The sequence below is a fragment of the Phocoena sinus genome, chromosome 14 (assembly GCF_008692025.1).
Source record: "Phocoena sinus isolate mPhoSin1 chromosome 14, mPhoSin1.pri, whole genome shotgun sequence".
NCBI classification, from domain to species: Eukaryota; Metazoa; Chordata; class Mammalia; order Artiodactyla; family Phocoenidae; genus Phocoena; species Phocoena sinus.
Window position 1 is genome coordinate 64,559,126 of NC_045776.1, and position 25,810 is coordinate 64,584,935.

At 45.8% G+C, this 25,810-nt stretch overlaps 1 protein-coding gene across 6 annotated transcripts in view; it reads right to left on the reverse strand.

Annotated features, from left to right (window-relative positions):
- Positions 1-24,138, reverse strand: part of SPECC1L (sperm antigen with calponin homology and coiled-coil domains 1 like) — a 123,464-nt gene extending 99,326 nt beyond the window's left edge. For 2 of the 6 annotated variants that reach the window (XM_032602649.1, XM_032602644.1), the window contains exons 1-2: positions 23,984-24,112; positions 20,217-20,328 (exon numbers count right to left, since the gene is read on the reverse strand). The gene's annotated coding sequence lies outside the window, so the exon portion shown is untranslated. Of the gene's footprint in view, positions 1-20,216; positions 20,329-21,542; positions 21,554-23,983 lie in introns of those variants that run through there. The other 4 variants (XM_032602648.1, XM_032602646.1, XM_032602645.1 and 1 more) reach the window with 4 other exon arrangements.
- Between the last annotated feature and the right edge of the window lie 1,672 nt (positions 24,139-25,810).

Below are 25,810 nucleotides of genomic sequence, written 5' to 3' on the forward strand. Positions count from 1 at the left end.
CTACTGCAAACATGAGGGACATACATGTACAAGGTATGGTGAGAGCAGGGGGACATCGTCCCTGGTTCTGCCCTTGCAGAACAGGGAGGGAGGTACAGGTCAGAGGTTTACGAAAGCACGGGCCCCCTGAAGACCTGGGCCTGCTCAAACAGAGAAACGTCACAGTGACGACCAGCGGGGAAGGGCTTCGTTCGGTCTGACACACAGCACTGAGGACTGAAGGCAGTGCCGCCCTGACTGGATGTGTCCTTCCTAAAGAGAAACCTGGTGCTGCAGAGGATGGACTGAAGGACACCATACGGGGGCTCGGGGAGAGGGGCCAGAAGGGCATCTCCTTCCCTGCAACCCCTTTCCTCTGACCTGAATCTGAGCGCCATACTCAAAAGTACCCTCAGCCCACAGCTCTCCCAGGATCTGAGGACCAGCACAGCGCTTTGATAAGTCTGCCCTTCCCCCACGTCGGTCTGAGAGTCTCCAGCCCCTACTCCAGACTTCGCACACCTGTGCCATTGGCACAGACAGGAGGAGGACCTGGTCTGCAAGCACAGCACCCAGCCAACTATTACCTTCTCCATCTAGACACTGAACTTCTCAACTTAATCTAAGAAAAAACCCTGTTTGGCCAGGAGCTACCAGAGGCTCCTCCAGAGTTCATGGTTACCTAACACTACAAAGCCTCTTTCACACAAACTGCTGCTAAGCTGTTTTTCTCTTTTTTTCTGATAACATTTTATTATGAAAATTTTCAAACACACAGAAACGTTAAAGAAACTGAACAGTAAACACTCCACTTTTCTCCATTTCATAGCTGTGCAATTTATATTCTGAAAAAGTTTACACCTGTATCTGTTAAAATTATCATTTGGTCAAATTCAGCTTAAGGTCCAGCCTTTGAGATATTTTTAAATTTTTTTTTTTTTTTTTTTTTTTTTTTGCGGTACGCGGGCCTCTCTCACTGTTGTGGCCTCCCCCGTTGCGGAGCACAGGCTCCGGATGCACAGGCTCAGCAGCCATGGCTCACGGCCCAGCCGCTCCGCGGCATGTGGGATCTTCCCGGACCGGGGCACGAACCCGTGTCCCCTGCATCGGCAGGCGGACTCTCAACCACTGCACCACCAGGGAAGCCCTATTTTTAAATTTTGACTTCAATTTGAAACCCATTAGTTCTTCTCTAAAAAGCACTGTCCTCAATCTTAAGTCACTTGTCCAACCAGGATCCTCACCTACAATAAAAGGCTGAATTCTAAGGAATCTCAAAGGTACCTCCTGACTCCAAAATCCTAATACACTTCACGCAGCTGATGGTGATGTTACAGGTAGAGAACAGAGCGGTGAACAGGCTCTGCGATGTGTCGCCACACCCCCACTCGACCCCGGGCCTCAGAACAGCAGCACAGCACTGAACTTCAAGTCAGGAGAGCTGGGTTCACACTCCAGCTTTGCCACACAAGCTGTGACTGCAGGCAAATCACTTCATCACTTCATATGTTTGCAAATGTTTCCTCTCCTATAAAGAGGAGTTGATAAAACCTAATTTATAGTTATTGTACAAAATAACATGTGTAGACCAAGAAAGAGAACAAAAATCCCAACACACTCATTCCAGAAGTTTTTTCACCAGGGATCAAAGGTCAGAAAAATGGTGCAACAATCCAAGATCAGGGATGGCAATTTCTTTCAGTGATTCAGAAACTCCACCCTCCCCAACCATCCACCCATGAAAAACACACGAATCAAGTTTCAGAAATAATGCCAAAAGGACCTTAAGAATTCATCTTAACTGTCATTATATTGCAACAAGAAGCCTCCTCCCTGAGCGAAGGAGAACACAGATTGTCCTGGAAACCACGAAGGAGCTCTGAGGCCATCCCTCACCAAGAAGCACCTTCAGCCCTGGCAAAGTGCGGGACAGGAGCCCTTGGTGTTAACTACAGGGTGGTCCCTAATCCTCCCACCTGTAGACACACAAGAATTCTGATGGGTCACCACTTCTTCCTTTGAACTCCTCTATGCACCTCCTATTCACCTCCAAGTAGAATCATTTGTCCCCTCTGTTACACTAAATGTATTGCTATTTAAAACTATTTAAATGGAATTGTGGGGACTTCCCTGGCGGTCCAGTGGTTAAGACTCTGGGCTTCCACTGCAGAGGGCACAGGTTGATCCCTGATCATCAGGGAACTGAGATCCCACATGCTGGGTGGAGCAGCCAGGGAAAAAAAAAAAAAAAGGAATTGTTATTTAATTGATAACTTTTAAATCCACTGTGCTTATTTACAGTATCTGGAGACTGCCCCACCCACCATGTCTGTTCAAATCTGTATCCCTCGGCAAGTTACTTAACCTCTCTGAAATCTCAGTTTCCTCATATGTAAAATGGGCTGGTAATAATACTACCTTCCTTATAAGGATTTTGGGAGGATTAATGAAATAATGAACCTAAAGTGCTTAGCAGGGTGGTCCACAGTAATGATGGCATAAATGTGAGCTATCTTAGTCTATAACAACACACTGCATGCCCCAAGTATGACTAATGCCTTATTAAAATAAAAGCAGCAACTCAAAAGACACTCTGTCAGACAAACCCTTCATAAAGAATGACTAAAGACTATTTTTACTCACTACGTCATTAAATTATACACTGTGGCACACAGATGTCAACAAACAACACTTGCTTCTGGTTCTTTCCCACTGAAAATTACGTATAAGGAAACACTGAAAATATATGGTAGGGAGTTCCCTGGAACGCTAATCAGGAGACCTGGATTGTGGTCTCAGGCCTGGCATGCCTTCATGACCCTGAGCAAGTCATGCTAACTCCGTGAGCCTTGTTTATAGGCGAGAAGGATGGATTAGGATCACTCAAAAATTCAAATATTCAAAAAAAAAAATTCAAATATTCTATTTCACAATTTATACCTCAAGAACCAGGAATGAAAACTTTTTTAAAAAAGGAAATTGCTTATTAGCTATGATGTTTTTATGTTATATATTGATAATATCCCACTAAAATTCAAAATAAGGTTTCAATCCAAGCAACCTAAATACCTTTATCTCTTATTTCATAAACTCCATATTCAAAATGTAGGGATCATATTAAAACTTTAAATTAAGAAGAGACTAAAACACTGAGAAGGAATCACACTGTCAAGGGAAAATTAAAATTTAGCAAACTAAATTGAAGTGTGGGGCTTCCCTGGTGGCACAGTGGTTAAGAATCCACCTCCCAATGCAGGGGACATGGGTTTGAGCCCTGGTCCGGGAAGATCCCACATGCTTCGGAGCAACTAAGCCCATGCGCCACAACTACTGAACCGTGTGCCACAACTACTGAAGCCCGCATGCCTAGAGCCCGTGCTCCACAACAAGAGAAGCCACCACAATGAGAAGGCTGTGCATCTCAACGAAGAGTAGCCTCCGCCCGCTGCAACTAGAGAAAGCCTGTGCCCAGCAAAAAGACCCAACACAGCCAAAAATAAATAAATTAATTAAATAAATTTAAATAAATAAATAAATAAGAGTCTGTAAGTAAAAGTTGCTACTAAATGGATCAAAACCAATAACGAATTGATAAAATCACGACTTCTACAAAACCAAACGTTGAAAAGAAATTCAATGAGAAATGTTTTAATTAAATAAATCATAATGCAATAGACTTCTTATACTGAATTCCTCAACATATACATTTTTTTTAAACTTTCTTATTGTGAATTGCAACACACTACCAGAAAGTGCGTTTAAAGGTGTACATTTTAAAGATAGACTCGGAGTGGACTCCACTGAAAAAGGCAAGGCTTACTCAGACAAAAGCCTGAGCTTTGCCAGGTCAAAACACTGCACATGTGCAAGTGGGCGTGTATTCAAGGTGCAAGAGAGAGACATGAAGGAGAGGGGCCAGGGAGATGCCTTCGGGCATGTGATTCTGTGCTTAGCCTGAATCTAAATACAAAAGTCCACTACTGCTCAAAATACTTCCATGCTTACTGACTAAGGAGCTTACTGGAAATTTTTAAAAGCTTATTTTTTAATGTCCATTTTTAAATGAAGTATAGTTGCTGTACAACATTATTTAAGTTACAGACGTACAATAGTGATTCACAATTTTTAAAGGTTATACTCCATTTATACTTATAAAATATTGGCTAGGGCTTCCCTGGTGGTGCAGCGGTTGAGAGTCCGTCTGCCGATGCAGGGGACACGGGTTTGTGCCCTGGTCCGGGAAGATCCCACATGCCGCGGAGCGGCTGGGCCCGTGAGCCATGGCCACTGAGCCTACGCATCTGGAGCCTGTGCTCCGCAACGGGAGAGGCCACAGCAGTGAGAGGCCCGCGTACCGCAAAAAAAAAAAAAAAAAAAAAAAAAAAAAAAAAAATTGGCTATACTTCCCATGCTGCACAATATACCCTTGCAGCTTACTTTATACCTAACAGTTTGTACCTCTTACCCCGCTACCCCTATATTGCCCCTCCCCCATCCCTCTCCCCACTGCTAATCAGTGCTTTGTTCTCTATTATCTGTGTCTTTTAAATGTTTATTTTTTATTATAACATGATGTCTTCTCATTTTTAAGACAGATTTTACTTCATGCCTAAAATTAGGGTGTGAATATCAACTAACGTGCACATTTAATATGGTGGTTCTACCTGCTCCCAGAAGCCAATGATGCAAACTCCGGCACTGAGGAAAGGCGGCCTTCAGAGGGACCTCTCCTCCACTTCCACCTCCAGCCCCAAGTGTGCACTGCCCTCCAAACGCCCTTGTGGCCACAGAGGAAGGAAAAGGAAAAAGCAGTTCCTCTCCAACTTCCACCCCTTCCCCTCACAGCTACCTCCTCTCTGCCTGGCAACGCTGGGTGAAGGAAGCCTGGGGGCGAATCTACAGGAGAAGGTGCCCAAGTGGACACTGAAGTCGGCCAGAAGGAAGAGATGGCAAGCAGGGCCGACACAGCTCCAAGTGGAAGGACGGGGCAAAGTCAGACCTCACTGGAATGGGATAAAAAGTTGAGTAGGAGATGAAGAAAGAACATTTCAAAAATTTGGCTTTGTGAAGGGCACAGAGTCAGAGCGTGATGAGGAGGGTGAGACACTTTGCTGATGTTGCTGTTGTGTAAATGCCAGAGCAAGCAGCCTGGGGGAGGGCGGTGCTGCCCAGCACCAGCACATTTGATTCGAAACCACCCTACGTGCCTGGAAAGGAGGAAGAAACTGAGGCTACAGAAGTAAGGAGTTTGCCCAAAGTCTGAACTCTTTTCACTAAACCACAACTACTGATAGACAGGATACTAGAAAAAAAGAGTTAATTATCAGCAACAAAAATCCAAAAGCGCAATTCTATTTCCCACAGAAAAACCCACTCATACTAATTTATGATTTCTATTACTCTGCAAGATTTAACACAAGGAAATATTTAGAAACAACTAGAAGCTCCCTGCATTTTTCAAACGTAGAACCATAAGTCTTCTCCTTCTTACTGCTTTGAAAAAAATAACAACAACAATGAAAAAACCCTAATCTTATACTAGGACCTCTTTAGATCCATTTCTGGAGATCTTTTTAATACAAGGCGCTAAAAGGCCGTTAAACTACTGCTGATACTTAACATTCCAGACAAGTGACAAGGCTGGAAAAGGACAGCCTAAAAGAATTTCTGGCTATAGTACACAAATGGTTTTTCCAGATTTAGTCCAAAACAAATTGGTTCCCAAAGTTCAAACTCCCAGAATGCAAGAAATTTTGAGTCTCCTCTCCCTCTTCAGCCATATTTACAAAAAGAAAATGTTTATTCATGGCCCTTCAAACCATGGCTTTATGCTCAGATTTCTGGCAGGCAGTTACAAAATTGCACAATACTGTATTCATAAAATTAACTGTCAGCCACATTTTTAATTAAAAATATCAATTCAATATATTTGTACATTTATAACAAACTGTGATCTGAAATACAAAATGAAACATTTTCTTTTGTTATTTTACTAATCATTCAAATGTAACAATGTAATAAACCCTTTAATAATAAGCTAAAAATTTTAGATTTGAGAAATGTTTTGCCAATGGCACAAAGAAAGTCTTTCCAAACTAAACAAGTTAAAATAGATTAGAATTTGAATTCAGCTTAATAAAAATTGAAATCTTTTTTCAATAAGCACTTCACTGATTAGATAACATGAAAAGCAATAAAAATTACTAAGGAGTACTTTTTTCTTATATCTACTGAGTATAAGGTAGTGGTCTCAACAGTGGGTAATTCTGCCCTCTAGGGGACATTTGGCACTGTCAGGAGACATTTTTGGTTGTCACAACTGGGTGAGAGTCCAGGGATGCTGCTAAACATCCCACAATGCACTGGATACTCCTCGCAACAAAGAACTATAGGGCCCCCAAAATCAATAGTGTCAAGGCTGAAAAACTCTGGCATGAAAAGATTGGTTTAAACCGAGGAGGGAAGGGAGATGTTTGTCTTTCTGCAGCAGACTATAAATACAGTCTCATCTGCACACTGTGTTGAGCTGAGAAAGCCAACTCAACAGAACTGACCGAAAGAGCAGGGAACGTGTATGACATGGGGCCTATTACACCCTTGATTTCCATCCACATTTTCTGGGAAAGGACAGACAGCTCAAAGAAGGCTCTCTCTGATCTCCCAGAATGAAATGTAAGGAGAGTCACAGGGACTCACTGCTGACCTGCACCTCCTTCTGTGGTGTCCTAGCTAGCTGCCTGGCAGACCAACAATCCCAAATGGATGGTGAAAATCCACTGTTCTCCAGTCCATCTGAAACCTCACTGGCAAGAGGGAAAGCAGGGAACTAAACCCTGAGGGTCCCCTGCATGCCAAGCACTGTGCTGGGGATACCACACACACAGCATTTCATTCAACCCTCCTTCACCTTGAGAGGTAAGGATGACCTCAGGGCAACTGTGAAAAGGATCACCTGAGCCTCCCACAGCTGGCCGACGCCAAGGGTAGAGGTCTGAACAGGTCTGACTCCAGATGTCCCACGACAGCACCACAGCAGGGTAGCTCCCTAGGCTGTCCTCCTCAATCTCAGGCGCGGCCTGCACAGTGAGACACTGAGTCACGGTAGAGACTCGTCCCTGCCCCCAACGCAGGTCTTGGCTGACAGCATCCCCTTGTCTCCGTGCCCACCGCCCCTGCCAGCCCTGCTCCAGCTCCTTCTGTGTCAGGGAAGAATCACAACCCGGCGACCCAAATCCCGCTGCCCCCCAACCTCTCCAGACGCCCGCCTACCTGCCTCAGGCCAAACGCCCCGCTCCCATCCTCTCCTCACCCCTTGTCTGACACAGGCCAAACGCCCCGCTCCCACCCTCTCCCCACCCCTTGTCTGACGCAGCCACGCTCTTTCCAACACCTACACTTCCACTCGGCCATTCCGCCCCAAGAGCCCCTTACGGTCTTCTCCCACATCATGCCAAGACTGCTCCAGGCACTGTGACCACAGCACCCATCTCACTGTATTTCATCCCAGCAACATTTAAGACATACTTAGACTAAAAAATATTCATTCTTTACCCTAAATTAAATGGTAGGTGGGCATCCTGTATCTTACCTGGCAACCCTAGGCCCTGCACACAGACCGGCCAACAGGGAGGGAAGGGCAGCGCCAGGAGAGGAGGGAGCAGAACACGGGGACGAGACACAAGGTGAACCGGGAAGAGAACGATGGGCAGAAGCTACACAGAGAACAGCAAGAATATTAAGCCCGAACCACAGAGCTCGACAGTCAGTCCTCCACAAAACAGCCCGATCCAGAACTCCAAAGCCACTCTCCAGGGCTCCCTCCAGCAGCTGGGGTCTAGAGCGGCACGTTTCTTTCATGAAACCAGACCGCTGTGCTGGGCCCTCTGCCCGCTTCGCGCAGCTCCCTCCCACGGGCGCGTTATTCCCCCAAGTCCAGTGTCCACTGGTTGAAAACCCCCTCCTCCTTCAAAGCAATCTTGGAGGACAAGCAGCTCAAGTCCCTCAAAGTCCAGCTCAGAGGACCTGGGTCACACGAAGCCCCGCCCCCAGACTGTCCCTCCAGCACCATCAACACGCCCTCAGGGCAGCCACGTGGAGGTTTCTCTGCCTCACCAGGACCACAAGGCACACAGAGGAGGCGCATAGAGGAGGCGAGGCAGGGCCAGTGCCAAAGGCATCATTTAAGAACTACAAAGAGAAAGGAACCAAACACCCAACAGACAAAATCGGAGCTAGGATGTGAAGAGCCCAAGCCACTGCTGAAAGGACAAGCGTGTTAGAAGGAAATCCTGGAAGCGCTCTCGAGACACGTATTACCCAGTTCACAGCCTGTCACACCACATCCTGCAACTGGGGGTAGAACTTCTACTCACTTATCAGTGGCAGGATGAGGATGTAAGAGGAAAAGAGAGGAAAACCATGGCAAGCACTTCCTTCTGAGTTCCAGATGTCATGGTGCACCCATCCCTGTGAAAATGTGAGACTCACCATATAACTCAATTACACTGACTTTGCTGTTGCCAATCTAGTATCATGCTGTTTGTCTTTACTGCGTGAGTAATGTATTACAAAGTCCAAGCACCGAACTTAATTACGTGTCAGAATTTCAATACAATGCAACCAACAGGGTATCAAGAAAATAGAATGTGTAAAATAAATGCTTCTTCCTAATGCTTCATTCTAATTTTTAACAAGTAAAATGTCAGAACAATGTTACCTGATTTAGCAAACTCTGAGCTTCAGTAACAGGTTACTAGTAACATATTAAGAGTAATAGGGCTTCCCTGGTGGCGCACTGGTTAAGAATCCGCCTGCCAATGCAGGGGACATGGGTTCGAGCCCTGGTCCAGGAAGATCCCCCATGCCGCGGAGCAACTAAGCCCGTGTGCCACAACTCCTGAGCCTGCACTCCAGAGCCCGCGAGCCACAACTCCTGAAGCCCGGGCGCCTAGAGCCCGTGCTCTGCAACAAGAGAAGCCACCGCAATGAGAAGCCCACACACCACAACTAAGAGTAGCCCCCGCTCACTGCAACTAGAGAAAGCCCACGCACAGCAACAAAGACTCAACGCAGCCAAAAATAAATAAATAATTTTTTTTTAAAAACAGAGTAATGAAGACTTCCCTGGTGGTTCACTGGAAGGTGGTCCAGTGGTCCACCTTCCAATGCAGGGGATGTGGGTTGGATCCCTGGTCTGGGAACTAAGATCCCACATGCCACCGGGCAACTAAGCCCGTGGGCCCCAACTAGAGAACTTGCGCACCACAGCTAGAGAGCCTGCGTGATGCAAACTACAAAGCCCACGTGCTCTGGAACCTGCGCACCACAGCTAGAGAAGAGAAAACTCGCACGCCACAACTAGAGAGAAGCTCATGCGCAGCAACAAAAAGATCCCGCATGCGTCAACGAAGATCCCGCATGCCACAACTAAGACCCAACGCAGCCATAATTAATTAATTAATTAATTAAAAATCTTAAAAGAAAAAAGAATAATAGACTCTCATACAAACAGTACAGCAGCTCACCCCAAACTCAGCAGATGGGACTCTTCAGATTCTAATCCTTCAAAACTATTTCTTAGGTTTAAAATATTACCCCCAAAATTACCAAATCCTGTCTCTGAGAACACTGCTTACCTAATCTGATTTACTGCAAATGAGTAATTTAACTATTTCAGCTTTAAAAACAACCATCTGGGCTTCCCTGGTGGCTCAGTGGTTAAGAACCCGCCTGCCAATGCAGGGGACATGGGTTCGAGCCCTGGCCCGGGAAGATCCCACATGCCGTGGAGCAACTAAGCCCGTGCGCCACAACTACCGAGCCTGTGCTCTAGAGCCCATGAGCCACGACTGAGCCCGCCTGCCACAACTATTGAAGCCCACATGCCCCTAGAGCCCATACTCTGCAACAAGAGAAGCCACTGCAATGAGAAGCCCACGCACCGCAACGAAGAGTAGACCCCACTCGCCGCAACTAGAGAAAGCCCATGCGGAGCAACGAAGACGCAATGCAGCCATTAATTAATTAATTAAGTAATTGAAAAAGAAAAAGAGACACAATACAGGCAAAAGTAAATTGAAAAAAAAAAAAAACAACAAACAACCATCCCTTCTAAGGACTTCAAAACACAAACAGATTTTTATGAGAGAGAAGAGCAGCATTGTTCTGGGCCATAACACTAAACACAGAGCACGGTGCCAGAAGGCAGATCTCCAACTAGCAGCCTGGGACACTGCGGCTGTGCACTCAGGAATTCACAGTCTAGTGGAAAGAACCCAGATTATTCTGGCAGAACCTGGTTCAAGTGCCAGCTCCACCACTTACTTGTTATGTGGCTCTGGGCATGTTACTCACGTCCAAACTTCAGTCCTTGCACCTCTAGGTGGAGGCTAAGAGCTCCTACACAGGACTGCTACAGGAACCACACCAAAGAGTACACTGCTATCCTCCCTACATCACAGAGGTGAATTCCCTGTACCCTAACTTCCTACTTCTTCTTTCCAACTCCTCACACCACCAGCAGAAAAGAAGGGGTCTCTCCCCCCAGGACAATTCCCAGGGCTGTTCTGCTCCACTCCATCTTCCAGACAACTAAAAACTCCACGGTCCACTCCAGGTGTGTGCCAACCCCTCTGGGGCCTAACCACTGCTGCTGTCACCCCGTGGGGTCTAACTCAGCAAGGCCCTCCTTTGCTTTCCTCATTCAGTGGGTCACTAATTGGACTTGCCCTTCCTCTGTCCCTGGTGTCTAGCCCTCTCCTCACTCGCTCCCTGGCCCAGTATGAGTCTCCCCACTGGCCTTTCATCGCACCTCCTGACTAACACACATCTCTCTCTGAACCTTTCTGCATGCTTTCAATCCCTTCTATCCTTCCATCTTTCTTCTTTTTGAATTGTTGCTTTTTTGTGTGTGTGTGGTACACAGGCCTCTTACTGTTGTGGCCTCTCCCATTGCGGAGCACAGGCTCCGTACGCGCAGGCTCAGCGGCCATGGCTCACAGGCCCAGCCGCTCCATGGCATGTGGGATCCTCCCGGACCAGGGCACGAACCCGTGTCCCCTGCATCGGCAGGTGGACTCTCAACCACTGCGCCACCAGGGAAGCCCCGAATTGTCGCTTTTTTAAGATGAGATAAAGGTATTGTGGATTTTTGTAAAAGATTCTTTATTAATTAAATTAGAAACTAACAGAAAAAAACTCTGGGCCTGGCTTCCCAGGTCCTCTAATCAGTCCTCTCTGCTTCCTGTTTCCCTATGACCGAGGACAGACAACAAACTACAGTCCATGGGCCAAATCCAGCTCATCACTTGTTTTTGTACAGTCCACAAACTAAGAATATTTCTTGCATTTTTTTTTTTTTTTTTTTTTTTTTTTTTGCGGTACGTGGGCCTCTCACCGTTGTGGCCTCTCCCGTTGCGAAGCACAGGCTCCGGACGCGCAGGCTCTGTGGCCATGGCTCACGGGCCCAGCCGCTCCGTGGCATGTGGGATCTTCCCGGACCGGGGCACGAACCCGTGTCCCCTGCATCGGCAGGCAGACTCTCAACCACTACACCACCAGGGAAGCCCTATTTCTTGCATTTTTAAATGGTTGGGGAGAAAAAAAAAAATCAAGAGTATTTTGTGACATCAAAAACTATACAAAATTCAAGTTTTCAGATCCACTAAGAAAATTTTATTGAAACACAGGTACACTCATTCATTCACGTATTTCTATGGCTACTTCTGTGCTGATTAGTTGCAACAGAGACTATATGGCCTGCAAAGTCAAAAACATTTAGTACCTGGCTCTTTACAGAAAAAGCCTGTCAGTCTCTGTCTCTACTGAGACTATAATGATATGCCTTCCCCTCCTCTCAGTTGACTTTGACTTTCCTCTTTTTTCTTTTTTGGCCGCGCCATAGAGTCTTAACCACTGGAGTGCCAGGGAAGTCCCTTTGTTTTTTGGGGGGGTTGACTTTCATATAGAACTACAGGTGACTAAATTCCCCATCTCAGGAATGTTTTCCCCTTTTCCAAATCCTAACCATTACCAGCAGCTTATGTGGAAGCAGGTAAGCAAAACATTCCTTGTTACTATACAGATTGAGGCCTTGGCGATGCTGTCCCCGTGTGTACAAGGGACGGCTGACGACCCCCTATTCACTTCCAATCTTTCACAGCGGGCTGGCAGGCTAGCAGCTAGGAAAGAGAGCATGCGATATAGGGTACTGAAAGAAATGCTCAAGGAAGCCACGGGAATAATGTGTCTGTCCTGTACCACAATGTCATCATTTACGTGTTACCAGTACAAGTGAAAGTCAAAAAGATACCAACTCAAAACAGCAGAATTTCAAAAAGAAATCAGGAAGAAAAAGCTGATGAGGGGCAGAAGGGGATGAGGAGAAAACCGACAACTTAGACTCTCACCAACTGTGGTTAGTGGAAAACTGTGGAGACCCTAGCATTAAAGGGGCATGCAGCCCTCCCCCGGAGGCCAAAGCAGCCTAAGAAGGAAGGTACCTATGAAGCTGGAACCTCAGCTCATCAGGTGTCCTGACGCCCTCGAGCTGCCACGCTACATAAGGTGGTCTAACCCCAGGGATCACTACCTCCTTGCACACCATCTGGGAACAAATAAGAAGTAAGAAACCTGGAATGCATCTCTGTGACTAGTCTCAATAGGAAACCCTGACCTTTTGAAGGCAAGATGTTTTCACCTCAAATTTTTTTCAACTTTACCGAGATATAATTGATAAATAAAACTGTAACACATTTAAAATGTACATCACGGCGACTGATGTACATATACATTGTAAAAGGATTCCCACCACCTAGTTAATTAATACATCACCGCACATATTTATCTTTTGTTCATGTGTGTGAGAAGCAGATCTTGGAAGGGTGCAGGTGCTGTCAAAGGTTAGAATCTGATCCTATTGTCCACAAGTTCCCGGGAAGAGGAAAGCTCTGAAAGACAGACTCTGGAAGACCTGCTTCTGTAGCAGAAGAGGGAGTTTGGGCTTAAAGTGTCCCCACAGCACAGCAGGGCTCTTCCAAGGGCAACAATACAGTCCTGAGCTGAAATAAATCATCTGATTTACACTGTCTGGATCCAGGAAGACAGGAGGCCCAGGTAGACTGTCCTCCTCAGAGGACCTGGTAAGGTACTGTGTGCAGTTCTAGAGCCACACTGTGAGGAGAAAATCTAATAACCAGCCTGTCTCCAGTCCAGAGAGCTCTGAAAACAACTCAAGTAAGTGAGACTTTCATCTCGGTAAGTGAAAATAGTCGTTTTCAAACTTCAAAAGGTCCAGAAGGCAGGAATAGGACTAGAGAGTGAAAGTTATCAAGCGACAGATTCCGAGGCAACTAATAATCAGCGATGTCCCTACACCAACCGAGCGGCCCTAAAACTGGTTGGGTCCTCCCCTCGCCGAAGGCACTCAAGCAGGGCCAGGAGGACCGCTCGTCATCAGACACCAGCTGAATGTTCGGCTCCTGCACTAACTTCGGTTAGCTAGATACTCGGACAGTCACAACGCTTCAGCTCTCAGGGCTCCAGGTAACAGTGGTGCCACATCAACTGTTTTAAAGAGCGTCACGTGGAACCTACACGGGGGAATTTGCTGGGCTCACTTCCTCACTTGCCTGTTTCCTGAGGGAATCTCTTTCTCAGTGCAGCCACCAGCCACCCCCATCACCTGAAATGTCCCAAGCTCGCTTCTGACGCAGCATGGCACATATATCTAAGCTCCAGGATCCTGACAATTTAAAAAAAAGTATGTAGACAAAAGACAAAGAAACCAGTAACTGCTATGCAAAAAGTAATCAGCTGTTTGAGAGATAACAGGTCTTTTTCCTCTTGACCTCACTATGCTCTGAAGCTTCACCCGCAAAGATGTTCAGAGACTAAGAATCCTTCACAGAAGCACTCTCTGGCGTCAATACAGACCCTGCTGCTGCTGACCACCCTCTCCCCACCTGAAGGACTCCCTGGCCAGACAAGGTGCAGCACCTATGCAATCACATGCAACGAGGAATGAAACAGCATAGGAACCTTGGGTGGTTATCCCTGAGGATAATGAACCTTGGGTGACAAAGTAAACACTGCGTTAGCGTTTCAGCAGAGACTCTCATACTTGCATAATAAATCCCCTTCTTAGCCTACCATCACAGGATATACTCTTCAATTTTTATTTCCTGCTTAAAAAAACATCACTACAGAAATAGTATTGGAGGGCTTCCCTGGTGGCGCAGTGGTTGAGAGTCCGCCTGCCGATGCAGGGGACACGGGTTTGTGCCCCGGTCCGGGAAGATCCCACATGCCTCGGAGCGGCTGGGCCCGTGAGCCATGGCCGCTGAGCCTGTGTGTCCGGAGCCTGTGCTCCGCAACGGGAGAGGCCACAACAATGAGGGGCCCGCATACCAAAAAAAAAAAAAAGAAAAAAAAAAGAAATAGTATTGGAAAAAATTATAAATTCCAAATTCATACTTCACTGTCACTTTATTTAAAATAATGTGTATACTGCATATGTGAGAAAAACGAACCAATCAAACAAAATCATCATTAACTATCAAGGGCCATCCCATATTTAAAACTTGCCTGAGTGGCTTAAGGGAGAAGAGGCATGAAATTAGGAAGAGAAGAGAGGGGGCCCAGCCAAGCGCTCAGGCAAGAAAGGGTGTAGAAGGAGGAGGCAAAGAAGAGGACCTCAGTAAGACCAGGCAGGCATCAAGGTCAGTCCCCCAGCCATCGTCCTATGACACCCCCACAGGCTTTGTCACTAGTTGCCCCTTCAATTCTTGGGCAGTATTTCATACGTGGAGCCAAATGTCAGTGCAACTATAACTACCATTTACTAGGGAACCTGCCAAAGCAGCACAAAATAAATCCAGTCCTCTTTCCACGTGAAAGCTCTTCAAATATTTCAATTATAAGAGAAACAATGCCCTACATCGTCTTCTATTCTCCAGGCTAAATGGCACTGTCGTTCCTTCAACCATATGGCAAATGCATTCCAGTTGAAAGGCAGCATATTACAGTGAAAAGAACATAGGGCTTTTAGTCAGAAAACTGGGCTCAAGTCCAAGCTTGGCCCCTGGTTAACTCTGTATTCTTAACCTCGTTTCCTCACTTATAAAATTAAGGAAAATGACTACCTTAATCTGTATGGTGAGAGGACCGTATTTAATGAAAGGTACACATGAAATGTATGCTTTTTCAGCCATGCTGCCACGGATGCTCATTAGATTCCACAGTACTAATAACCTAAACCTCATAAACCTTATGAATTAAATTAGTTTTATAAATAAAGTTTTGGAACCCAACCCAACTAAAGCACATGTGTGGTGGGGGAGGACAGCGAGAAGCAAAGGCAGGAGAGGAGGTGACTAAGATCCCTGTACTGCTAGACAGTATGCTGGGTGGCATTTATATTCTACACTAGACCTTCAGAAATATTACTTTAACATAAACTTGCAGGTTGTGTTTTGTTCTGAATTTTCATAAACGAACATTAGTAACTGAATTGCCCAAAAAATTTTTCTGCAAAATAATGTTTTATTCATTAGAGTGACATTCAGATTATTAATAGATGACTAGCATTCCATCATGATGGAGCTGGTCTGGATGAGCAAGACTTTGACCTGGATGGGTAACACAAAGGGTGAATAACTGTGTGTCTAAAATGTGCATTTCTAACTTCATTTCAAAGTCAAATATAAAAAACAAAATCAGAACCGAAATGCTTATTTTAACTGCATTACCACTAGGGCCAACATAGAAGGGTTAGTGCAGGCCAAACTAGGCTACATATCAATATAAATCTGCCCTTATTGGGAGGGAATTCCCTCCAGGCCTAACCACTCTAGAGGACCCAGATTATTTTCCCTAAGCATCACCATGAATAATTTAAAGTAGGCTTTACTGGAGGGACAATCTCAATAATTCATAGGGCAATATAACAAACACAGAAAAGTTCAGGAAGAAAACAAGAGTCTTGACTGGGCCCAGAAGTTTTGCCATGTCCCCCAAAAGTACTCTCAACCGCATCCATCAGAAACCTCCAGCACACGTATCTCACCTGGTTTTCGGGGAACGATGTCTATTACTTGTTAACAGGATAAGAGGATTTGGATACAATTTATAAATGTGTAAACTTTGCTACCAAGGACTCATATGTGGATCTCCTAGAACTTCATATCCACAATAACCAATTGGGTCTTTTTTTTTTCCTTTTTTTTATTTTATGAAAATGTTTCTACTTTCTCCTGCAAGATTATTAATACTAATACTGACTTAAAGTAACTTGTAACAACATTTAGGGCAATCTAGCCTTTGGTACTTCATATACACTACTCAGAAAGCCCCCACAGACTCAAACTGCAATGGTAAAACCCTAGGCTATGCTACTTGTTTATTTCCTGACTTTCCACCCCTGCTCCTATTAGAAAGTAAACTCTAAGAGTGCAGGGTGTTTTGTTTGTTTTGTTCATGCTGTTGCCTCAAAGCCTAGAACAGTGCCTGATCCATAATAGCCTTTTATTATCTGCTGAATTGAATGAATAAACAGTATATTTATATTACGGAATATTACTATGAAGCCATTAATCACAATGAGTCAGAATGATACCAGCTGATTTAATGGACTTTCCAGAAGTATTAAGTGAGGAAAACAAAAAGCAGAAGTGCCAAAAATATCCCATGTTTTAAAAAGTATGCCCTGAGGGGCTTCCCTGGTGGCGCAGTGGTTGCGGGCCCGCCTGCCGATGCAGGGGACGCGGGTTCGTGCCCCGGTCTGGGAGGATCCCATATGCCGCGGAGCGGCTGGGCCCGTGGGCCGTGGCCGCTGGGCCTGCGCGTCCGGAGCCTGTGCTCCGCGGCGGGAGAGGCCACAGCGGTGAGAGGCCCGCGTACCGCAAAAAAAAAAAAAAAAAAAAAAAAAAAAAAAAAAGTATGCCCTGAAAACCCGTACATTGATCAGGAAGTGGAGAACTTAGAACTTGACACACTGCTGGAGGGACTGTAAAATGGAGCAGCTTTGAAAAACAGTTGGTGGTTCCTCAAAAAGTTTAACATTGCTACCATATGACCCAGTGATTCCACTTCTACATATACACCTAAGAGAACAGAAAACATCTGTCCACACAAAAATTTGTACATGAATGCTCACAGCAGCATTATTCATACTATCCAAAAGTGGAATAAACCAGGGGCTTCCCTAGTGGTCCAGTGGTTGAGATGCTGCACTTCCAATGCAGGGGGTGCGGGTTCAGTCCCTGGTCAGGGAACTAAAATCCCACGTGTTGTGTGGCCAAAAAGTTAAAAAAAAAAAAAAGAAAGAAAGAAAAGAAAAGTGGAATAAACTAAATGTCCATCAACTAATGAATAGATAACAAAGTATGGACTCTTATTTAGCCATAAAAGGAATGAAGTACTAATGAATGCTACAACATGGATAACCCTTGGAAACATTATGCTAAATGAAAGAAACCACACAAACGGCCACATATTGTCTGATTCCATTTATATCCAGAACAGACAAGTCCAGAGAAAGTAGATTAGTGACCGCCAGGGGCTTGGGGGAATGGAGAATGGGGAGTGACTGTTGCTGGGTACAAGGTTTCTTCCTGAGGTGATGAAAATGCTCTGGAATTAGAGAGTGGTGCTCAATGCACAACTCTGTGAATGTACTAAAAACCACTGAGGTGTGCAATTCAAAAAGCATGGCAACCTAAATGTCGATCGACACAGGAATGGATAAGGAAGATGTGATACATATATACAATGGAATATTACTCAGTCATAAAAAAGAACAAAATCATTCCATTTGCAGCAACATGGATGGACCTAGAGACTGTCATACTGAGTGAAGTAAGTCAGACAGAGAAAGACAAATATTATGATATTGCTTATATGTGGAATCTAAAAAAAGGGAACAAAATGAACTTATCTACAAAACAGAAATAGAGTTACAGATGTAGAAAACAAACTTATGGCTACCAGGGGGTCACGGGGGAGAGATAAATTGGAAGATTGGGATTGACATATACACACTACTATGTATAAGACATTGATAGCTAATAAGGACCTACTGTATAGCACAGGAAATTCTACTCGGTACTCTGTAATAGCGTATGTGGGAGGGGAATCTGAAAAGGTGTGGATATATGTGTGTATACAGCTGATTCACTTTGCTGTACACCTGAAACTAACACAACATTGTAAATCAATTGTACTCTAGGGACTTCCCTGGTGGTCCAGTGGTTAAGAATCCATCTTCCAATGCAGGGGACACAGGTTCCATCCCTGGTTGAGGAACTAAGATCCCACATGCCTCAGGGCAACTGAGCCCGCACGCCGCAACTACTGAGCCCACGCACCACAACTAGAGAGAAGCCCATGCACCACAACTAGAGAGAAGCCTGCATGCCGCAACTAAAGATCCCACGTGCCACAACTAAGACTGGATGCAGCCAAAAATAAATTAAATTAAAAAAAAAAACTATACTCCAATAAAAATTTAAATAAATAAATAAATTTGACTCATTTAAGTTGGAAAAAAACAAAAAGGATGAACTTTATGGTATATGAATTATACCTCAACAAAGCTGTTATTTTTAAAAACCATACATGTTTGCAAATGAATACATGAATGAATATATGCATACACGATTCTTGTATTCAAATGAATACATGAACGATGAAGAGTGGTATGAAAGGTTGACATTCCTGGTGGTGGAGTTCGGGGGAGGGGAGAGTGGGGTGGGGAGAGGAGACAAGTGTTGAGGCAAGAAGTAAGAGATAAACAAAAAAAGACTAAAAAATCCAAGGCTGGTGGCCTCGAGTGGCAGGGGCCGGGCAAAGTTGAATAAGTACACAATGAGGTAAGCTTGAGGAATAAAAATGAGCGGGACTTCCCTGGCGGTCCAGTGGTTAGGACTCAGCGCTTTCACTGCAGAGAGCCCAGGGTTCAATCCCTGGCCAGGGAACTAAGATCCTGCAAGCCTTGCGGCTCGCCCCCCCCACCCCAAAAAAAAGAATAAAAATGAGGGAACTAGGTTTGAAAAATCCAGCAGGTAATTTGTAACAGGGCAGAGAAAACACACCTGAGTAAGTGTAATGATGTGACAGAGTTTGCAGAAATGCAGAGGCCAGATAGGGAAAAGAACAAGAACACAGGACAGAAGATTTAAGACTGACCCTAACCAGGGACTTCCCTGGCGGTCCAGTGGTTAGGACTCGGTGCTTTCACTGCTGGCGCCTGGGTTCAATCCCTGGTCAGGGAACTAAGGTCCAGCAAGCCACCAGGCCAGGGCTGGGGGGTTGGGGCGGGAGGCTAGGGGAGACTGACCCAAACCCACCAAGGTTTAAAATGTGCAAGAAGACTCAATAGCTCCTGCTCAAGAACTCCTGGGCCTGGTGGGGCAGAACAAACTATGACCAGGAGACGCTACCAGGGAAAGAAGGGAGTGGGACTCAGGACACTGGCATCTCCTACATGGCAGGACAGGGGCATCTCTCGGAAGAAAGTGTCCAGTTGTGACTATTCTGGAAATCAGCAGCCCCAACAAACTGCTTCAGGACTTCCCACGGGACGAGGTGCCCCTGGAAAATGGCTGAGTTGGGACTTTCCCAAGAACATGAAAAGTGAGAGAGGAAGAAAGGGACAACTTTCATTTTTAACAAGTATTTCTTGACAAATCCTAACACTGCCGTCAGTTTCTTTGCCTCTTTCCCAAGCTTAATCAGGCTCTTTTTTTTTTTTTCTTTTGTACAAACTCAGTTCTTTTAAAAAGAAGTGTAATACGGGGCTTTTTTTTTTCAAGAGACAAAGTATTTTTCCCCTTTAACATTTCTGTTTTCCCTGGGCTATATGTACAAGAGATGAACTTGAAATTTAATATCTTCATCTCTTAAAACTTTACCATCCAAAAACAACAACAGTAAAAACCACCACCACCAAGATGGAAGGTATACAAGGGGAAAAAGGGAAACAACATGAAACAAATGCACATTCCTTCCAGAGCCCGGAACAAAGGTGATATAATAGACATCACAGACAGAGTCTCCTCCGTCAAGAAATTAGATTTTAATTAGACACTAAGACACAATTAAATGGACTTTGCAAGTTGGTGTGCATGGCTGGGAGGTATCTCAGGGATGGCGAGGCCAAGTGGACCTGTAGTGAAAAGCTCCTCAGGGACAGGGACTAAGTGACCCACTTCCTCAGGACCCATGCCTGACAAACTACTCACCCAGCAGATGCAACGACACGCACCTCACTCTGCACTGCGGTGTCCCAGCTGGTGGAGAAGAGCAGACAAAACCAGGGAGCCAAATCCTAACTGGACAGGGTGCTGGACAAGCCTGCAGGAGACAGGATAAGGGATGCCTTTCAGGCCAGGTCCTACCTGAGCTGAGTTTTGAAGGATGAAGTGAGAGAAAAGCTTTCCAGCAGAGGAGACTGGAGAGAGCTCCAAGGACCAAGAGCTCAACGAAGCACCAAAAAGGAGGTGGGGGCAGGACGAGAGTGGCGGCCAGAGCCCAGTGACACCAGGCTAAGGATCGGTAGATCTGAGTGTAAAGATAGTGGGAGCCATTGAAGGATTCTCAACTGTGCAGCGAGCAGGGCAGTAACCGTGAACAGATTAACATTTTAGAAAGAAAGGCAGGGGCAAACCTCAGGATTTAACCAAAAAATAAAGACAAGAACTACAATGAAGATGTGCAAAAAGGTCAGGGAAAACACTTAACAGATCTGCATTCTCTTCTTCTGGACAAATGTCCTTTACAGACTTTCCATGTTATCCTTTGAAAATGGAGAACTCAGGTGGGTGAGAGTAGTCAGTCCTCCCAATGTGAACATGAGTATTTGAAGAATTAAAGATTGCATTATTAATTTTAATTTGAGACACTTTTAAAATGTATGCTTGATACACATTATATACTGTAGTTTTGTAAGTACAAAAGAAAATTTACAATAACTCTAAATCTAGTAAGATTTTTTAAATCTTTAAAAATTTTTAAGATTTCACAGACACAATGGTCATCTGTTACATTCACTTTGGAACTGGACAGGGTGCTGGACAGCCACTTCTCCCCTCAGCATATCTGAAATACAATCTGTAAGCCTAATTTCTTGATGGTCATGGTGTTTCACAGCAAAAGACTGGGGTCACAATACTAAAAAGTTTCGGAGCTGACAGAGAATCCCCACAGGGATTCTTTACCTCGGCAGCCAGTCTATTCAATACTAACAATTCCAACCACCAGGAGGAATTTCCCTGCCTAGGCTTATACACACACAAAAATATCCTGACATTTTACATCTGGTAGGAAAGGATGATCAGAAGTGTCTTTAATACCAAGCAAATTCAACAGAGCCTTCTTAGTTGCCTGTGGATTGGGACAAATGACCACAAAGTAACTCATATTTACTCTTAAAAAGTAATCTATATTTTAATCTTAGCAGCAAAAGCCCCAGGAACATTTTCACTAAACTCCCTTACTACAACAGCAAAACAATAGATTCTACGTTCTCTTTATTTCTAAAAATAGCTCATTGTGATAAGAAAACCAACCTGTAGTTGCCATTTATTACAATCTCATTTAGCACCATTTACTATCACCATCATGTCACAGAAGATGCTTGAATTTTAGTATCAAGAAAATGACATTTTTTAGAAAGGGAAGTCCTAGTTGAATAAATTTAGTTTTATGAAAAACTCCCTATATTGTCCTCGTTTTTCCTAATACACTGAAGCCCACTCAACAGTTCATTTCAGGGGCCTGACCAAGAGTCTCCGAGATTGGTTCTCACCAGCCTTACACCACCCCCTGGTCTTCGACGAAGGACCACAATGTCATGGAACTGGTGAGAAGGCCCAGTTCTACCCCTGGCTGAGGAGGACAAAGTAGGCAAAGATCCATTAAACATTAAAATTGGCAACTCAAGCTCCTTTCCATCTCCACCCCCAAACCCCACACTTTACAGATGGGGAAATGAAGCCCAGAAAGGAAAACCGACTTGCCCAAAGCCATAAAGCCAAGAAATTTAACTCACCTACTGACACCCTGTCACTGTTCCTCTACTGAGGTGGAGAGTTTGCGTAATGACTATGGACAAGTTAGCATGTGATTTAAATATGTATATGGTTATACAGCAAGTCTTAATGTATTATGAAAACCCATCCCTAATAATAATTTTGAACCAAAGCAATACTATCATCTGAGTCATCTAAAATATAAGATGTACTTTATGGAGTCAGTTATAAAGAGAACCTCTGCTTCGGAGAAATCCCATCTCAAGAGGACACACTGCAGATACACAACCCCAAAAGTTCAAGTTTAAAACAGAAATTTTGATACAAACCTCACCTTAACCAATACTGCTATAATCACTTCCCATTCACTATGATGCTGAACTGCACACTTAGATATCTGGACTGTTGCCAAGGTGCAGAGTGATAAAGCTTTTCTACGGCACTATATTCACTTTCTTTTCTTTTTTAAAAAAAATTTATTTATTTTTGGCTGTGTTGGGTCTTTGTTGCTGTGCGTGGGCTTTCCCTAGTTGTGGTGCGCAGGCTTCTCACTGTGGTGGCTTCTCTTGTTGCAGAGCACAGGATCTAGGTGCACCGGCTTCAGTAGTTGTGGCTCGCGAGCTCTAGAGCACAGGCTCAGTAGTTGTGGCACACGGGCTTAGTTGCTCTGCGGCACGTGGGATCTTCCCGGACCAGAGCTCGAACCCATGTCCCCTGCATTGGCAGGCAGATTCTTAACCACTGTGCCACCAGGGAACCCCTCACTTTCTTACTGAAAATGAATGTCAAGAAAATCCCTACATATGTAGAGTATGCACAGGCAACTAAAAAGCATTCTCCAGCTATCTCAAGATGCTTGGAGTACACTCGTTCAACGGAGAAAAGGAGACATGTTTCAAGAGAAAAAAATTACTGGATCAGCTATCTCTTTATAGGAAAAAATCTTACCTAGGTCAATACCTTACCTCTCCTTACCCTTCTGCATCGATGTGTCTATTTGATAACCTACCCATATTATAGTGATGTCTGCTGGTATCTACCAAGCCCCAGGCTCTGATTGCATCTCAAGATGCAGCCCCCGGGGTGAAAGCAAACATTTTTTAGTCTCGCATCTGTTGCAAACTTACAAAACATTATCAATGGCTGAAGATGATTTTTTTTTTTTAATACAACACAGACATTTCCCCCTGTGATCAATACAGGACGGCGAATTTATGGGAATTTTCCCTGGGTCCTCCCGTGCTTGCCCGCGAATTACCAAGGGCATTAACAAATCAAGATTCTTTGCGCTTGAATGATCACAGGAGTTACTTGGTTTTGTAAATGGGCCGAAACTGAGTGGAAACTGTTTCTTTTCCAGTCATCTCCGGGGAGCTGCCCAGAAACGAACTCTGATGTCTTAAACGTAACCACTGAAGCCATACAATGACCACACTGCGGGAAAGGCAGAATTTCCTCGGCAGAACACAAGATTATTCACATCCAACCTGATGCAATTAACCAGGTCTGGAGAAAAAAGGATACTCCTCCTGCTCCGGGCTGCCCCGCCGGCGGAGCTGGGCGCGGGTGGGGGCGCGGCCCGGCGGAAGCAGAGCCAGCAGGAGGCCCGGGTCGGCCGCCCGCCGCATCCTCGGGCCCGGGGATGGAGGCCGGGGACTAAAGGACTGGGGGCCAGGGGCTACGGGGCGGCGGCCCCAGCCTCTCCTGGCGCGCGAGGAGAGGAGACCGGTGGGCGCGGCCGCAGAACCAGCCAGGCCCCAAGCAGCCGGGACGCCCGCCGGCCGGGGTCGCGGCTTCGGCTGCCCGGGGGCCCGCGAGGGGATGGCGCAGGCGCGCGCCAGGCGGGGGGCCCGGGAGGGGACGGCGCAGGCGCGGGCCGCCGGGGTCTGCGGGGCCGCCGGGGCCTGGCCGCGCGGGCGGCGCTGAGGAGAGGGACGCTCCCACCGCGCACACTCAGGGCACCCGGCCCCGGCTCTTACCGCGCAGCGCCGCCTCGCTTGCTCGCTGGCTCCGTGCTGGGGCCGGGCGGCGAGCTCGCCCGGTGGCGCGGCCCGAATCCGTTGAGTCCGGCCTCAGGGCAGCAGCCAACCCCGCGGCGCCGTTCGCCCGGCCCGCCCAGCCTCCCTCGCGGCCCACGCCCCCAGCCCGCCCCTTGTCCGTCCCACACGGCCGCCGAAGACTGCGCAGGCGCGGCTCAGGCCCCGCCCACATCCGCCCCCGCGCAGGCGTCTGCGGCACAGCCCACTCGGCTCGCCTCCCTCCCGGCTCTGGATCGCGCAGGCCCCGTACCATCCGGCCGGCCACAGAATGCCTCAGGCAGGCAGTGCGCATGCGTGAGGCTTCCTGCTCGCGCTCTGGCTGGCGGATGCTCCTGGAGGATGTACTGGGCACTGCCGAGTGATGTGTTAACGCTCCATCATCCCAAAGGCTCGACTTAGCCCAGCGGTCCACGATTCATGCTCGGCTTAGCCAAGAGGTCCAACATTCAGGAACGTATCTATAGCGTGCCAAGGACGGCGCTGGGCTTGAGCTAGACAGTGGTGGGAAAACGCAGAAGCCCTGCCCTCCCGGTACTCCCTGGAGATTTGGGGGGAGATGGGATGCAGGTTTTAAAAAAAGGCACTTTTTAAAAAAAATTAATTAATTAATTAATTTTTGTCTGCATTTGGTCTTCGTTGCCCCGCGCGGGCTTTCTCTAGTTGTGGCGAGTGGGGGCTACTCTTCATTGCAGTGCGTGGGCTTCTCATTGTGGTGGCTTCTCTTGTTGAGAACGGGCTCTAGGTGCGCAAGCTTTAGTAGTTGCGGCACGCGGGCTCAGTAGTTGTGGCTTGCGGGCTCTAGAGCACAGGCTCAGTAGTTGTAGTGCACAGGCTTAGTTGCTCCGTGGCACGTGGGATCTTCCTGGACCAGAGCTGGAACCCGTGTCCCCTGCATTGGCAGGTGGATTCTTAACCACTGCGCCACGAGCGAAGCCCCAACATTTCTTTATTGGTCCTAAGTCTAGACAGAATTCCTTTTTCTTCCTGTGTCATTTTTACTGAGTTATATTTTTGCAGGAAAGTGTCTTTTGTTAATGTTTTCCAAATCATTGGCATAACGTTGTTCATGTAATTCTCTGATGGTTTTTGTTATAATCATTGTTTCTTTTTGTTTCTCAATAAATTTCTAATACCTTTACATATTTCAAAATTCAGAAAGCACCTTCTCAACCCCGTCTCCATTGCTGTAGTTCCTCTTCCCAGCTGCAGCTAAATGTATTCAGTTTCTTGATAAAAATACTTTTTGAATATAAACAAATATCCAAAATAAGGAGATTGGTTCTTTAGCTTCCTTTTTTTGTTTTTTTTACACAAATGGTAGTCTACTATACATAATGATCTGTACCTTTCTTTTTAAAACCGGAATAGCCATGATGGTTTAATAGTCTGGAGATAATCAATCATTCAACATTTGTGTAGGACTTAGGTCATGGTCCTCATCACCAGACAGCCTGCGTTTGAATCCTGGCTTCATCACTTACTAACCATTTGTCTTTGCATTTCAGTTTCTTCATCTACAAAATGGGAGCTGTTACGGGTTGGGGGGATTAAGTGGGATAATGCATGAAGGGAGCTTAGCATGATGCCCAGCACCCAGTAAACACCTGGTGACTGTGAAGGGCATTCATGTTGCATCTGTTTCAGCCTTTACAGTTCAAACAGGACTCAACATCATTTAGATCTTCACGCCAGCCCTGAAGGACTGCATGGTGGACAAGAGAGAATTTTTTTATATTAAAGTACACAAAATAAATATACAACTCAATG